This window comes from Mastomys coucha, unplaced genomic scaffold (genome assembly GCF_008632895.1).
Source record: "Mastomys coucha isolate ucsf_1 unplaced genomic scaffold, UCSF_Mcou_1 pScaffold3, whole genome shotgun sequence".
Lineage (NCBI taxonomy): Eukaryota > Metazoa > Chordata > Mammalia > Rodentia > Muridae > Mastomys > Mastomys coucha.
Genome location: NW_022196909.1, coordinates 13,067,908 through 13,084,966, shown reverse-complemented (window position 1 = coordinate 13,084,966; position 17,059 = coordinate 13,067,908). Strand labels below are relative to the sequence as shown.

The 17,059-nt window shown below is 46.9% G+C and overlaps 1 protein-coding gene across 2 annotated transcripts in view; it reads left to right on the top strand.

The window, feature by feature from the left end:
- Sh3rf3 (SH3 domain containing ring finger 3) overlaps positions 1–17,059 on the top strand; it is a 328,118-nt gene that overhangs the window by 95,030 nt on the left and 216,029 nt on the right. The window lies entirely within an intron of this gene.

Here is a 17,059-nt window from a genome sequence, read left to right as displayed (position 1 = left end):
AGTGCAGCCGTTGCTTCCCGTGCCAGTGACACTTTCTGTTCTTGAGCAAATGTTATTGGAACCACTAAGTGGCCAGCCAACCCATGTAAAGTTTTCTCACTAGGGTCTGTCATACCAGGGCTGTAGCAGGGTCCACAAGGCGCTGGCAGGGACCCTTCAGCGAGGAACACAGAGTCTGGGATACTGGGAACTTCTCCTTGTCAGTTTTGTCCTTAGTAGCAATATTGTAATTTGATTTCATTTTAATGATGAGGGTGGAAGGCTGTGGAATGCTGAACATATTCAGGGCTGGACAAATAGCCTGTCCACTGACCCAGCATCTTCTTCCCAAATTCGACAAAGCTGGCAAAGTCATCCTGCCCAAATGGCCTTTGGTGTTGCTTTTTCTACATGCTGTAAGGTCTGTAATCTTGGAAATGATAAACACAGTGAACCTAGACATCTGAACACCTTTTAGAAACCATTGGAACAACTCCCTGAATTAAAACAAAAAACAAAAAACAAAAAAGCAAGGCAGGAAGAGGCTGGCTTGTGGTGATTTTTAGTGAGATCTCATCTGCTCTATGCCTTTAGCTGACTTTCATCCTCCTTGATGAGGAAATATGACCAAGCGAATCAACCTGTGGACCTGATGACCTTCTTCAGTATGAGACTTTATAGAAAAATACGGCTAATAAGTTGGCCTTCCTTGTAGCTCATGTGGGCACATGTAGAAACACACACAGAGACATACACAGAAACACAGACACACACAGAGAAACACACATACAGACACATAGACACACACAGAAACACAGAGACATAGACAGATACATACAGACACATGCAGGAACACACACAGAGAAAGATGCATACAAACACACAGACACACACAAACAAACTCAGAGACATGCACAGACAGACAGAGACACACACAGTCAGACACACATTCAGACACACATGGACACACCCAGAGAAACACAAAGACACACATAGATATACACACATACACAGTCAGACGGACACACAGCACACATATAAACACAAACACAGACAGGCACAGACAGACAGACAGACAGACAGACAGACACATACACACACACAAACTCAGAGACATGCACAGACAGACAGAGACACATACAGTCAGACACACATACAGACACACATGGACATACCCAGAGAAACGCAGACACACATAGATATACACACATACACAGTTGGACAGACACACAAGCACACATATAAATACAAACAGACAGACAGAGACAGACAGACACACACACGCACGCGCACACACACACACACACACACACACACACACACACACACGTCTAGTTGACTTCTGCACCAGAGCAAGAATAACAGAAACAACTTCACGTCTTCATGTCATGCTCCAGCTGGTAGTGGGCATTTGGCCCTCTTGGAGGCTTGTGCTCCGTGAGCTTCTCTGTGGTTCTTTCTTGACTATAAATGTAGACACAGGCATCAATCTTTCACATCTGTGTGTTCCACAAGCAGCCGCCCATTGGTCAATAATATTTTTTAATGTGGTTGCTTGTGTCTTCCGAGTTACAGTTAGACGGGAGCAAGGGATCCTGGTGTGCTTTTGCACAGTAGGTTGACTACAGAGAACAGTAATATATTGTACATCTCGGGAAGGTATGAGAAAGGATTTTGATGTTTCAGAAGGTAAATGTTTTCAATTTTTAACACGATGCAGTATATTTATGCATCAAAACACTGTACAGTGCTCTGGTATATGTACAATTTTCTGGTGTACCAATTTAAAAATTATTTTTTAAAAGTTGAATTCTTCCTTAGTTATTTTAGCAATTATGTAGGTCATTAAAATGCTTGGCTTTGGGGAGTCTATGACATACTATCTTCTAGCTTTATAAGATCATATCTAAAGGCAGTACTTTCTGCTCATTTGCCATGCACATTTAAACGGCTGATAAATAATACAAAAAGTTTCCAACTCCCTAGATTAATTCATAATAGGCCCGAACATATTATAGACAATTTTTTACCATATGCATATATATTTTAGGTAGATTTATGGAACAATATATAATTGGAGTCTTTATAAAGCTTCAGTATATTTTCAAAGACCTAGAGGCACACCATGACACAAACTTGTTTACTAGATTTATAACGACATAGACACTGGTGTTCTTGGCGTGTATTCCAAGTAAGTTGAAAGGAAAATTTTAACTGTTTTGATGCTATGTGGAACCAGGGTTGTGACTGGGGTATATGGAAGAGGAGAAGAAAACTGTAATATTTTATTTTCTAAAAGTTGTATTTGTCGTGAAAATAGACTTTTATCTTGTCATTATTCCTTAGAGAAAGCAGTGTCAGAGCTGCTCATGTAGCATCTTTGTTATTCACATTGTATCTGCTGTTAGAGGCAGAGGCAGGCAGATTTCTGAGTTCGAGGCCAGCCTGGTCTACAGAGTGAATTCCAGGACAGCCAGGGCTATACGGAGAAACCCTGTCACAAAACAAAACAAAAAACAAACAAACGGCACAGAAATCAAGTATACAGGAGGATTCGACGGCTACACCAGCTTTTATGAGGAACTTGAGTTTTATTTATTTTTTATTAGATATTTCCTTTATTTACATTTCAAATGATATCTCCTTTCCAGGTTTCCCCTCAATAAGGAAACAAAACAAAACCCTGTCCCCTCTCCCTGCTCACCAACCCACCCGTTCCCACTTCCTGGCCCTGGCATCCCCCTACACCGGGGCATTGAGCCTTCACAGGACCAAGGGCTTCTCCTCCCATTGATGACCAACTAGGCTATCCTCTGCTATATATATATGCAGCTGGAGCCACGAGTCCCACCATGTGTACTCTTTGGTTGGTGGTTTAGTTCCTGGAAACTCTGAGGTTACTAGTTAGTTCATATTGTTGCTCATCCTAAGGGGCTGCAAACCCCTTCAGCTCCTTGGGTCCTTTCTCTAGCTCCTTCATCGGGGAAGGACTGATATCTATGGATCCTGCTTTTCTATTGGGCCACAGAGCAATGGCTGTGCTCGTCCAATACTCATCTTTCTTATTAGACTCAAAGATCTGAGGGACAAGCCAGTCCACATTGCTGCTTCTGTACCTAGCACTCATTCCCTGAACTGACAAAGGTAATCTGGGCACCCAGTATACAGGAGCCATGTTGCCCAGCCTTTCTCCCGGCCCTGGCCTAGTGTAATCCCCGGATGGAGGTGGCTGATGCTGTGGTCCTGCAGTGAGCCCAGAAGGCATTTCTACATGTTAATGTAAAGGGATTTTCATCTTGGGGACACAGGCACCAGTGTCATAGGTCCCTGGAAAGAATAGCATGGCAGGTGTTCCCTTCGGGAAACAGAGTTAGGACCAAAGACTAAAACACACTGGAGACTTAGCATGTGCAACTCCCAGGGCAGGCTAGTGGCAGGTGTAGGAATCAGCACTGCGGGCTGCTTTGAGCGTGCTCAGAATTGACAATTTCAGGGGCTTTTGCTGACGGCTTACTCGAGGGCATCCATTGCTGCCCTCAAGTCTGCAGTCCTCACTGTCTATCTTTTGTTTTCAGAATCTTTCTTTATAGATCTTCTTTGAGCAGAGTTAATGTTTACTCAGTGAGAGGGCTGGTGCCTCACTCACAACAAGAGGGCGTGGCTCAAGGACTCCCAGGTTCCAGTACCCAGAGTTCTATCCGTTGTGGTTCCATCAGACCGTAGTTCCTAGTGTTTTCCATAAAAGTGTGTGCACAGAGACTGAAGACCCAGCGGCCTCTTTTGCCAGAAGAGTTGTGTTGACACCTTTATTGTATAAGAGCCGTCAGTGCTGGTGGAGTGTTGCTGGGCATGTCTCAGTGATTTTTTTACTCAGAGTTCACAGAAGCCCCTAAACCACCAGCACCCGTCCCATTCACCTCTCCATCTCTAACAGTATCCGTCATGGCTGGATGTTCCTCGTGCTCAGCTGAAGATGAGAAGCCGGCCTTACTTAACAGGCAGTCTCTGGTCATTCATGCCTTATACGATTAGGGGGCTAAAGCGCAACGGTTCTGGTTTTAAGTTCTGTGGCATTGAGGGGGACGAGGGATGGAGGAGCCTGTGCATAGTTTCTGTGCCTGAGAGCTAGCCAGGCAGGAAGCTATAAGCTTCCCCACAGAGTGGTGGGAGGTGACTGGGAACGGCAGACTGATGTGTGCTTCCTTTGGCCACTCAGGCCAGAAAAGATGGCCTGCCACCAGCCCATAGGACATTCTTTTCTTTCAACTAGCATGGAAGGTCCCTGAATCACACCGCTCCAGCTTTCTGCCTCGGCCTTCAGAAACAGTCAACGACTCAATGTGTAGAAACAGACATTGGGAATGTACCTTCCCTGTCAAGGAGATACAGATCTACTTTAAGGGATGGTTTTATTAGAAAGCTGTTTCCCAGTTGCTGCTTTTAGCATAGACAGAGTATGCTGGGTCTCCAACTCAAGAGCTGGCCCTTGCCTCAGTGTACGTCACTGCTCCAGTAGTCCTCTGGTCTTGATGGCCAGAGCCATGCCTGTGAGCATGCGTATCTGCATGGCTGGGCATGTGCACACATGTCTGCATGGCTGGGCATGTGCACACATGTCTGCATGGCTGGGCATGTGCACACATGTCTGCATGGCTGTGTGTGTGCACACATGGTGGCATGGCTGTGCATGCGCACACATGTTGGCATGGCTGGGCGTGTGCACACATGTCTGCATGGCTGGGCATGTGTTGCGCAACTTATTCGCATCTTGTCAGCCTGCCCTCTTTGGCTCCTCTGGAGGAATTTCCCAGCCCTTGGCAAGCAGGCATTAGGAACAAAGAAGCTCCAAGGACTGGTAACAGGTAACAGACTCCATCAGCCTGTCCCCATGAAAGAATAAATCCATCTTACCCGTCTTGGCACAGATGTCCTTAGGGTCAAGAGCAAGCTTGATATGCACAGGGAATGAAATGAATGTCCTAATGCAGCTAGGCAGTATGGCAGTTGGCAGGGGCTTTGTCCCCATTTTTGAAGTAGCTGAAGTGTGAGAGGATCACATAAGCCTGGCGACACCAGTGCTTTTGTGAGAGCCTCTGGCGGCCTGTAAGACCCGAGCTGTCAGCCTCAGCCCTTAGTTCTTGAATGTGGGCAGAGCCTTCTTTTTGGGTCAACAAGACAGCATGCTCTTGCCAGGCCAGTGTCAATCATGTGGCTTTTCACGGCGGCTGGTCCTTTTGAGTGATACAGGGATGTTGCTGGTTACAGCAGGATATGTTGCACTCAGCTTGCAGCATGCATGCTGGGGAGAACCCATATGGGTGCTCGGCAACTGGCCTTCACTCACCTAAAATATTTTGTGCTTAGGGTTTTGTCTTTTAGCAAGAAGTATGAGGAGACCCTCTGTGTTCCGGTGCTGTCGTCTGTTCTCTCCATGGGTGCCTGACATGCCTTCAGTGTGGCTTTTTTTTTTTTTTTTTTTTTTTTTTTTTTTTTTTTTTTTTTTTTTTTTTTTTTTTTTTTTTTTTTTTTTTTTTTTTTTTTTTTTTTTTTTTTTTACTATCAATTTGACACAACTTAACGTCATCTGAGAAGAGAGGATCTCAATTGAATATGGACTTTCCTGTGGTTATGTTTATGGAAGATTCTCTTGATTGATAATTGATGTGGGCGGGCCAAGCCCATTGTGGGTAGCCCCATCTCTAAGCAGCTGGGCCTCGACTGTATTAAGAAAACTATCTCAGCATAAGCTTGGGAGTGAGCCAGAGTGTGAGCCTGCAAACTGTGCTTCTCTACGGTCCCTGCCTTCAAGGTTCTGTCTTGAGTCCCCGCCTTGACTTCCGTCAGTGATGAACTGTGACCTGGAAGTGAAAGCCAGACAAACCTATTTTGCCCAAGGTGTTTTGGTGATGGTAGAGGATCACGGTAGCAGAACACAAAATAGCTCTCCTTCCTTGCATGAGCCGTGGAGTGGAGGAAGCGTCATTTGAGAGATGGCCATGGACTGCTTGGATATCATTTCACTTGGCTCCACCAAAGCGTTTCTGATGCCCAGGTATTGTCAGAGCATACGCGATAGCTGGAGCAGTCACATGTGGTTGCGGGTGGTGACTCAGAAAAGACGTATCAGAGAATCCACATGACTCTGACTTTTATGGTGCCCATGTTATGCTCCCCACTGGATCCCGGGGAGCACTCAATCTGAGTAGATCCTGACACGAAGTGGCTGCTAGCTCCGAGGCAGTCACTCCAAGTAAAGAACTGGCTCTGACACATCCTTGCCTAAAGGACTGTCCTGGGACCACCACCCAAAGCTTACCATGGTCCTAAAGACCCATGAGGAGGGCAAGTTTGGGATACTTGAGTCTTCCTAGTTCCGATTGCTTCTGGGTAGTCTCAGTGACTGTGAACTGTCATTAGACTGCTGGTAAGTCAGAGTTCTGATAGAGAGAACTCCCTTGCCTGGGATCCACTTGCATCTACTTCCTCCCAGTGACCCCCAGCAACTTCTAGGAACATAAGGGCCAAAACCCATCACACCTTTTCTTATGGAGCCTCATTTATGGATAGTGTCTTCCTTTTCTATCGCTGTGATAAGACACCATGAACAAGGCAACTTACAGATGAAAGCATATATTTGGGGCCTGCAGTTTTAGAAGGTTAGAATCCATTCTCATCACAGCGGGGAGCATGACATCAGGCAGATAGGCATAGTGCTGGAGCAGTAGCTGAGCATTTACATCTTGATCCACACACACGAGGCAGAGAAAGAGAGATGCAGAATGCTGTATAGATAGTGTAGTCTAGTTAGCTCAACCCTTGAAAGGAAGAACATTGTTGTCTATCTTGACAATGCAGAATGGCCAACAAGTTGCTCTTGTGTATCGAGGCCAGGATTAACTGGAATAAGCACATTACTTGAACAAAGTACTCTTGTTAATTTCTGAAAATCTCTGTGTTGCTTTCAAAGCATGGTTGGCTCCGGCAATCTGACTCTATGGGAAACCGAGTCACAGGGAAGGTTTGACAAGAATGATGGTGGCTCATTGGTGACGCATAGACCTCATTAGTCTTCAACCAGCTTTTCTCATCTACGTACTGGCTTGGGAAGACATGATGTGTACTGGTGTGCAGAGGCCAGTGACTACGGGTACTCATCACGTCCAGACCCTGAAACTTAGCCACATGCATGCCCAGCCCCACTGACCTGAATGAGCCTTCACTCCGATGAGAACACAGGACCAGCAGCTGTAGGGTTACCTGGGAAGAGACGAGGGTAAACGGTGGTGGTGGTGTTGAATATTGCCAACAAGTGTGAGACAAGCCTTAGGGCACCAAGGGATTTCCTTGATTAGGTTAGTTGAAATTAGAAATCCTAAGTGTGGACATTACCTTCCTGTGGTGGCCCAGATGTAGGAGATCTGATGGGAAAGTTTCGGTTTTTGTGTGCTGGCCATCACCTCCTGCTGACACATTCAGGTATTCTGTTCCTGGTGTGACACCATCTTTCGCTGACATTGGAACCCAGCCTTTCCAGCCTTTCACTGTGATGTAAAGGCCACTGCCGTCCAGAAATCCCCCAGGCAGGCTTTCAGCACGGCTGCGGCACCCAGTCTCTTACATCGAGCAGATACTGGGTTTCTCAGCCTCTTGGAGACCGTGCAGAGTCAGCCATTTTTGGACTACCCAGCTCGTATGATGTAAGCCAATACTAATAAATCCCCTTTGAGTATATACTCATTCTGTTGGTTCTCTCCTTCCAAAGAACCCTGACTAATACCATGGGGACCATGGCTTTTGCGTTCACTCCTGGACTGCAGTTCTCTGGAGCACATTTCAACAGTTTAGTCTTTCTTCTTGGCAAAATGATGTGCGTCACGTGTGCATCAGGGATTGCCTCAAGCTCTGCTTTTGGAGCGGCCCCGCACATGGTCATCAGCCCCAAAGGACAAGTGGCCCGCTGTGCAGTGTGAGCAGCCTCGGAAGGCTCTGGAAAACAGTATGATTTCCCTTTCTCTTACAAAGAAACATCTCTGAAGACTAGGATTTCCTTGTGGGAGAAGCGACACAGACATCCACTAGGTGTCAGGATTAAGAGCTAATATGGGCAGGGCCAGCTGTAGCTGATAGCCCATCAGTGTTTACAATGATTGACTATGAAAAAAGGAGACTGCTCAGGAGGAGGGAGACGACCCTTTGTGCTACCCCTTCTCTTTACAAACTTCAAAATCCAGATGATGGAGATGAGCACATCAGTAATGAAGCTAAACTAGATACTAACCATGAGGCTGGGAGTTTGTAATGATGGAAGTGACCCGATGTGGAGACAGTCTGATCTTGGCTCTTAAGTAAGAGCCGTATCTGTGGATGAAGTGATTTATCTGAGGGTCCAGGAAACTCAGGGCTTTGGAAATGGAGGAGTGCCTATGCATCTCCCTTTTCTTCTCTCCAGGTGGTATGCCCAAGTGCATCTGTGCATGCATGCGTGCCTCTGTGTGTGTGTGTGTGTGTGTGTGTGTGTGTGTGTGCGCGCACTTGCGCATGTACATGTTCTTGCATGCATGCATGCATGTCCTGCCTCTGTGCCTGTCCTGTGGTGGTGGTGGTTTATTCTGACATGATATGTCTCTTCTTTGGCTGACTCCGTAGCCACATCTGATAGCATCTGGAGCATCTGATGAGGAGTTATAGGATTATTTTATTAATAAAAACCTTACATTGTTTCAAAGAGATTAACAGTTAATCCTTTTTAGTAACCTAGGGGGCTGGAGAAGAAAAGGGATAATGAGAGGCCCCTGGTGGGTTGTCATCATGCAATTGAGTTACACTCAAATTGCACTCATGTAATTGAGAGACACTTTCAAAGCTAGGCAAGCTCAGTCACTCTGGGGTGTTTGGGGATAGAAGGAAAGCTGAAATCACCCACTGGGCCTGAGGAAATCCGAGAGAACAGAGAAGTCTTGGCAATATGCAATGTGTTAGCCTATTTGCTAATAGGATCCATTCAGTGTTTGATGAGGGGCTCTCTTAAGCCTGGGTGTCCTGTGACAGAACGTAGGGACAGAGTAACCTACACTTGGGGGATGTTCTCATAATTCCATTCATCTGTCCCTCCTGGCTGTCACCACTCTTCAATGCTTCCCCCAAAGAAAACAAACTCTTTACCCCAAGGATAATGACAGCAGGGCCCTATGTCAACGTGAGGAGGGAGTAAAGAGCTCAGAGAGGGTTCCCTTCACTACCAAGGCTGGCCCTGGAGCCCACTGCTCAGAAATGGACTGGGAAGCTTCCATTCTTGGGCATGTGCTTGTCCAGTTAGCAGTATAACACGAGAAGGCTGAACAGTGACGGTGTGTGTGTGTGTGTGTGCGTGTGCGTGTGTGTGTGTGTGTGTGTGTGCGTGCATGCGTGCGTGCGTGAGTGTGTGTGTGTGCGTGTGTGTGTGTGTGTGTGTGTGTGTGTGAGCCCACAGGAAGTGGTCAGATTAATTTTGTATTATCAAGTCACCCTTCAAATATTCAGAGTGGAAAATTTACTGCTGCAGGCAGTTTCCTACCAAGGATGTAAATTTGTATACACAAATTAGATAGTGTGCTTATTTACAAGTGTATACAAATAGCAGCTTTTAAATTTGCAAACCTATGTCTTTATAAGTCTTTGAAATGAAATTATGGACATGAATAAAGGTCCTTGGTCAGTTTTGAAGTGTGTTATTATCAATGAACACACCCGAGATTCCTCCAATTTCTCATAGTAGTGGTAACTACCATGTAGTAGTAGTGATAAATAGTATAGTGATAGTAGTAGCTATTAAGGAATTGGTGAGTCTGAGTTGGAGCTACTTCTTGACAATTATGCTCCCTCTGTGTGCTGGGACTCTGGAATAGTTTTTTTTTTACAATGGGTCCTCTCTCCAGATAGGAAATGCATGCTTCAATAGATGAGAGAAAGCTTTCTCTTAGACCCTTTCAAGAGACTCTGTCCAGAGGGCAGTGTCTAAGTACGAGCTGTCAGTTAAAGGAAACCAAGCAGACTCAGGAGACAACCACTGTATCTCAGGGTCCTTGTAAAAGGAGCAAAACTCCATCTTATTTTCACAGCTGAGAAACCTGGCCCATGGCGCTCTTGTTTGGCCACATCCAGCTCCCTGTCATGGTAACTTCCTATGGAGGGCTCCTTACCACAGCTGCTGGGGTAGGGGTGAGGCTGGAGAGCCTGTGCTGTGAATTCTGGGCTGTTGCAGTTCTGCTGAGGGACCCTTTTCTCTCTCTTCATGTGGTTCTATGTTCTCCTGCTTCTGGGAAGAGTCAATCATTCAGAACATGGAACTCTGGGTCATGCCAGGGTCCCTGGAGGGCAAGTCCACTGGGGGAAGGGGAGGTGACAGCTCCGGGAAGGAGCTCAGGGAGCTGCTGCGACCACACTCCGAGGTCTACAGGACAGACAGTTTAGTGTCCTGACTCTTGGTCTTGTTTGCCTGGTCTCTTCGATGTTCTCTGTTGATATTTCCCCTCTCCCCAAAAGCCAGAGCCTGGGTATGTCATAAAGAAAGGTTTTCTTATTTCAGTTGTTGAGGCTAAAATCCAAAATTTACCCTGCATGTCTAATTTCTGCTGAGTCCCCCACCCCCAATTACATTACATGGTGGCGTGCAGCATCATGGTGGGAATGCATGTAAGAGGGAGAGGCTGTGTGGTAAGACAGGAATAGGAAGTAACCAGGAGTCAGGCTCACTCCTTTATAGCAACTTGCTCCCTAGTGAGCCAACCAAGGTCTCAGAGAAGGCTTTAAGTCTGTCCGGGGGCAGATGCTTGAATGCCTTAAACTTCTCCTTCCAGGCTCCACCCCTCACAGGTCAATGTCATTACTGAAGGTCAAGCTTCAGGCCCCTGACTCTGTAGGGGCAACATTTGGACCATATTCAAACGTAGCAACTATTAATGGTGATGAGACATGGAGCCCTAGCTCTGATGGATTCAGTGGGCTCCTTGGCTTGCCCACATATCCCATCCAGAACCTAGGACAGGCCGGTGCAAGTAGAGCATGGAGAGAGATGCTGCTTATCTTCTCTGATACTAAGGGTAGTGATGTTGGTGATGTTAAAGGGACGTAAAAAACAGATGGATAGATTCAGATGCCTTTTTATATACACATATGTACATGCAGATTATATATATACACAAAACACTGAGTCCCAAAGCTGGTCATATATTTTTGATGCCTTTCTTTTCTTTTCTGATAAATGTATATAACACAGTGTATTTATGGCGGAAACCTTGAGATGGTACCGATGCTTCAAGGTAGCTCTGCCACCAGGTTAAAAACTTTCCCTTTAATATTCATGGTGCTCCTGCCTCCCATCAAAATGTGCCGCAGGCCGATGTTTGGGATTTTGAAAGGAATGATCGTTGTGAGCTTACACCTCATGGGGGTGGAGAGAGAAGGCTACAGATAATGGCTGTCTGTCCCGTCTTTGTCCTGGGAGAGCGTCTGCAACAGAATCAGACTCCCGCATTCTCCTTCCTGATTTACTGATAGAGGATGTCACCAGATCAAGGATGGTGACAGCAGGAACGTCAGCTGAGCTTCTTGCTCCTGTGAGAACGGAGGAGGTGGTTGCCACTGAAACATTGCTATTTCTAGGGAACACCGATGTCGCTTCTTCACTCTGCTGGGGTTTTCTTGTCCGGTGACTAAGCCCTAATATCTCTTCCTACTCTTAAGCCGTCTTCCCTCTCTGCTCATTTCAAGTACCAAACGTGACTGGGAAAAAAAAAATCAGTGAGATGATTACTAATGATATTCCGCTATCCTCATAGATCGGTACCTAGCCCGATTATCATCAGAGAGGCTTCGCCCGGCAACTGATGGGAGCAGCTGCAGAGACCCACAGCCAAACACTAGGCAGAGCCAGGGAAACCCTAGAGAAGAAGGGGAGAAAGGGTTATAGGAGCCAATGGCCCTGGGGACACCACGAGAACATGGCCTACAGAGTCAACTAAGCATGGTGTTTTGGGGGATCATGGAGACTGAAGTGACGATCACACACCCCGTAGGCTAGGTTCTCTCCATGTATGTTATGGTGGTATAGCTGGGTTGTGGAACTCCTAATAGTGGGAGTTGGGGTGTCTTTGCCTGATCTTGGGACCCTTTTCCTCCTAGTGGGTTGCCTCATCCAGCGTTGATATGAGAGTTTGTGCCTAGTCTTATTGTAGTGTGTCAGGCTGTGTTCAGTCGATATCCCTGGGAAGCCGTGGTTTTGTTTTGTTTTGTTTTTAAGGGAAACAGAGGAGGAGTAGATCTGGGATCTGAGGCAGAGGGGAGTAGGGAGGGCTGGGAGGAGTGGAGGGAGGGGAAACTGTGGTCTTTATGTAATGTATGAGAAAAGAATAGATGGTGGTGGTGGTGGTGTGGCGGTAGCGATGATGATGATGATGATGATGATGATGATGATGATGATGATGATGATGATGAATGGTACTCAGATTCTTAGTGTCCCGTTGCAGAAAAGCAAAATGTCACTAGTACTAGTAGTGATGCCAGAACCACCTGCAAAGGCATGTGCCACCAGAATGGATAGAGCCTTCCACATCACTTATTAATCAAGACAATATCCCATAGACTTGTTGCCTACAGGCCAATCCTAAGGAGGCAACTTCTCAGTTGAGACCCCCTCCTCTTCCCAGATCTGTCTGGGTTTGATGAAAACCATGCAGCACAGCTGCTAAACCACCTGGTCTAGCCTGAGCTTATAGAAGCAGACGCCAGAGCCCAGGCGACATTTTTCAGAGTTAATGGTGGCTGGGGAGACCTTCCCTCTGCCTGGGCTCTGTCTTCTTTCTCACAGGCTCAGTCTCTCTCGGAGGCTCCTAGGGTTCTTAGAGTTAAGGTCAGCCGATTTGGGTAGTTAATACCCAATCCAAAGGGGTACCCTTGAGGCGTATGAGTTAGGCTGGAGACCCCTAGGGCACCTCCCTACTAGAGTGTGTAGTGCCTTGGGTGTGTGCTCTGAAATCCTCATGCAGCTCCAGATGTGCTTCAGAAAGCAACATCCTGTGCAGTCAAGGCGGGGTTACCGACAGAATAGCCTAGAGATCGGCTGTCGTGCTGGGCTAAGCAGGACTCAGGGCCACGTGATACATGCAAGGATAGAATGGGGAAGTGTCCCTTCCCCCGTGATGAGCAACTGGAGCCCAGGTAGTGTGGTTGTGTCTGTTCAATACTTAAACTCATCACAGCAGCCCCCCGGGGTGGAGGCTTGACAGCATAGGAGTAAAGATGGTGTAATGTCACATTTTCCTGCCTGGCTTCAGGAACTTTGGAGGGTACCATTCCTGGATCTTGTTAGCAGGTTCTCCTTCTGCCAGGTGGGGTATTGAACTAGTGGTACCTCTAAGATGCTATGATGGACAGAAGTTTCTGTGACAGAGCTTTGCTCCCGACCATCTGTTTAGGGAATCTGAGCTATGACAGAAAAGGGAAGGGACTTGCACGCTGAGCTCACTGTGGCTGACTTTGTCCTGTGTCTGTATCATGGTTTCTTTTTATATTTTCATTCAGATATTTACTGAATCAACATTAGTGCCTGCCTAACCCTGTTGAGAATCAGTTTAACCTAACTCGGAGACAATAGCCCTGCAGTCCTCATGGGTCAGGCACTGTGACAAAATGCCTGAAGTAACCAACCTAAAATGGGGACAGATGTTTTTGGATCGTGTGTGACAGGCTATGGTTTTAGCCTGTAGGCCCTTGGCTCTGTTTCTTTTGGTGTATGGCATCACATGATATCATGGGGGGATTGTGTGATAGAGGAGCCTTGTTAGCAACATGCCAAATGGGAAGCAAACAGGGAGCGAGGGGCCGGAATCTTCCAGTGCCCATCAAATGTGTGTTTCCAATGACCGAACTTCCTTACTAGGTCTCGCCTCCCGGAAGGTCCCACCTCTCGGAAGTTCTACCACATCCCCATAGTGCTGCAGGCTGTCAAACAAGCCTTCAACACACAGACATATATAGGATGTTTTAGATACGTGCTACAACAACCTCCCAATACGGGTTTCATCCAGCCAGTAACTCTGAAGACGATGCTAGTTAAGAAAGGGCAGGTGGAGACATTTGCTTTCCTGGAGTGTTTGTTAATGAACCAAAGAAGGTTTGTTGGCTTGAAATGAAAAACTGGCACGAAGCCAAGAATGAATTACTCCAGGAATCTCTCTTCTCCACAGCACCCAGGGGACTCCTGTCTTGCTTGGTATGATATTTGTAGCTGTTCCTGAATTTTGGGTACTTTATTCAGAGATGTAAACATAACCCCTCCACAAAGTCTGGTTATGTATCCAAGGAAACTTAAAGAACCCAAATTCATAGCATGACAACATGCAGCTCTGGGAAAGAAGTGATTTTCAGAAATTTGATTCAGACCATTTTGCTGTCCCTTAAAATCCACTTAAGGTTTTGCTCTCAGAGCATACTGTAGTGGGAGGGAGGAATCTTTGGACACTCTCAAACTTAATCACAAATTAATGGTCAAAACTACAGTTTTAGGGCATCCCACCAGAACTCCATGGAGGACCGTGTAATTCAACAGATGGATGGAGCCTCGTTCATGTAGTTCCTAGAGGCCTCTGGGGGCATGCCATCTAGGCGTTGAGGACAGAGCCCTGTGATTTCAGCAGTGGGGCCTCCTGCACGGCAGATTCATATCTAGTTTATGTAACAAACCAGTGTGACTGCAGTCCAGACAGTAGTGTCAGCACAGAAGCCTGAGGGCTGGCAGAACATCCTGAAAGGGTTGTACCGATTGAGTTAAGTGTGTTTTCCTTTAACTTGACTATTGAAAAAGGCTAAAAGAACCTAGAACTCTCTAATCAGTAACAAGTGGACTTGCGGCATCAGAACCTCTTGTTTGTGTTCTTTTAGGGTGACGACAGATAACTTTCAGAGGGTGGGACCCTCAGGTGCATGGGGAGGGTGATGAGGTAGCCTCTGTGATGAAGTGCTCTTCTGCCTCCCCTGAGCCCCCGACAAGAGCCCCTGCCGCCCGCCTCCCAGACATCCTCCTGTCTCTGTGCCAACTGTCTAGTCTGAACTTACTTCTCTCTGGCCTGAAAACCAATATGCATTCTCTGTTCAGAACTCTCAGATTATTATTCAGTGGATTACCTGAGCACTTTTCCTATTCATAGGCTATTTACTCTTGTAAGAAAAACCTCTAGAATCTCAAACCACAGAGCTCCTTGGAGCCTCTGGCTTGGCTTCCTAGGTAGATGCTTTCTCTGAGAAGCAAGAGTCTCTGAGGAGTGGGTAGAATATATGTGTGCCCTGTATGTGTGTGGTAGGGGCATTGTGCTGAGCTGAGAAGGAGAATCCAGGGTCTCCATGGGTACGGTGGACCCTCACAGTGTTTCTTCTTCCTCCTCCTCCCCTTCCTCCTCCTTCTCTTCCTTCTCTTACTCCTCCTCCTCTTCCTCCTCTTCCTCCTCCTCCTCTTCCTCCTCTCCTCCTCTTCCTCCTCTTCCTCCTCCTCCTCCCCTTCCTCCTCCTCTTCTTCCTCCTCCTCCCTTCCTCCTTTTCTTCCTCCTTCTCTTCCGTCTCTTCCTCCTCCTCTTCTTCCTCCTCTTCCTCCTCCTCCTCTTCCTCCTCCTCCCCCTTCCTCCTCTTCTTCTTCCTCCTCCTCCCTTCCTCCTTTTCTTCCTCCTCCTCCTCTTCCTCCTCCTCCCCCTTCCTCCTCCTCCTCTTCCTCCTCCTCCTCCCCTTCCTCCTCTTCCTTCTCCTCCTCTTCCTCCTCTTCCTCTTCCTCCTCCTTCTCCTCCTCTTCCTCCTCCTTCTCCCCCTCTTCTTCCTCCTTCTCCTCCTCTTCCTCCTCCTCCTCCTCACCTTTCTCCCCCCCCCTTCTCTTTTGAAAGGACTAAACCCACAGGTTCTTCTGCTCTAGACACGGCTCTATCCTAAGATCTACCTCTAGCCTTTGCTTTCCTTATAAATGTCTCTTGGACCAAAGGGATTTCCTTCCCCTGGGAACCTTGCTATAGCCGAGTGAAAAGCACACATTTCCACACAGAAATCTATCTACCTCCTGGTCATCCTCCTCGGTCACAGCCTTCATCAGCTGCCGGAGCAACTTGGGTCAGTCAGGTCAAGCAGCTTGTGGTCTCTCTTAGGCACATGGCCATGCTGATCCCCTGCTGTGGGGCATGCCTAGATCTCAGCACATTTTAGAGTTCTCTGGGTAGATGCTGTGCGAGAGTATCGCAGGCCAGAATTAATGCACCTCAATTTAAAAGTGAAGGGCCTTTGTTTTTATGGGTTTGGCAACTTGCTTTTTTCCACTGGAAAATCCCCCCCCCCCACCGTAGGGTACAGTTTCAATGTTGTGCTCACGTGGCTTCCCTGCAGCTTCCGTTTTGAAGATCATGAAGGGTCTATTTTCTTTCCCGTTAACCCCCTTGAATGATTACCTTTAATAAGATTGTTTCTTAATTTTACAATGGAGATAGAGGCCAACATGAAAACAGAAGTTATTTGCTAATTATTTGGGGCTGACAGAATGCTGGTTCTTCTTAGGGGACCATATGGATCATTATGGATGAATTTTGCATTTCCAAAATCTGAAATTTAGGCAATGAATATTAACTAGTAATTTCCTGGCCTGTTTGAGGTTTGTGTTTACTTCTCTTTATTCCATTCTGCCTGCGAGGCTGTGCAAAATCAGGCCCAGTTGAGCACATAAGATGTAAGGGTAGGGGCACAATGCCTTGCATCCTGTCTTTCCTAGACCCATGGGGAAGACTTTGACCATTGAACACCTCAGATTCCATAGACAGAGAGAAGCCATGAGCCACAAATGAGGAAGAAGTGGGTTCTAACGGACATGCGGACCCATCTCTACAAGCGGTACCTGAGACTGAACACAGGTCCCTGAGACTGAACACATAGGGCTTGGAGCCTACAGAGTCTGCTGGTACCAAAAGACATCGGCACAGACCCTTGCTTGCATTTAGTGTGTGTTTGGTGAATGCATGGAGGGTGCTGGCTGCTGTACATGAAGTAGGCACTTCATGATGGAATACAGGTAGGCGCCCCT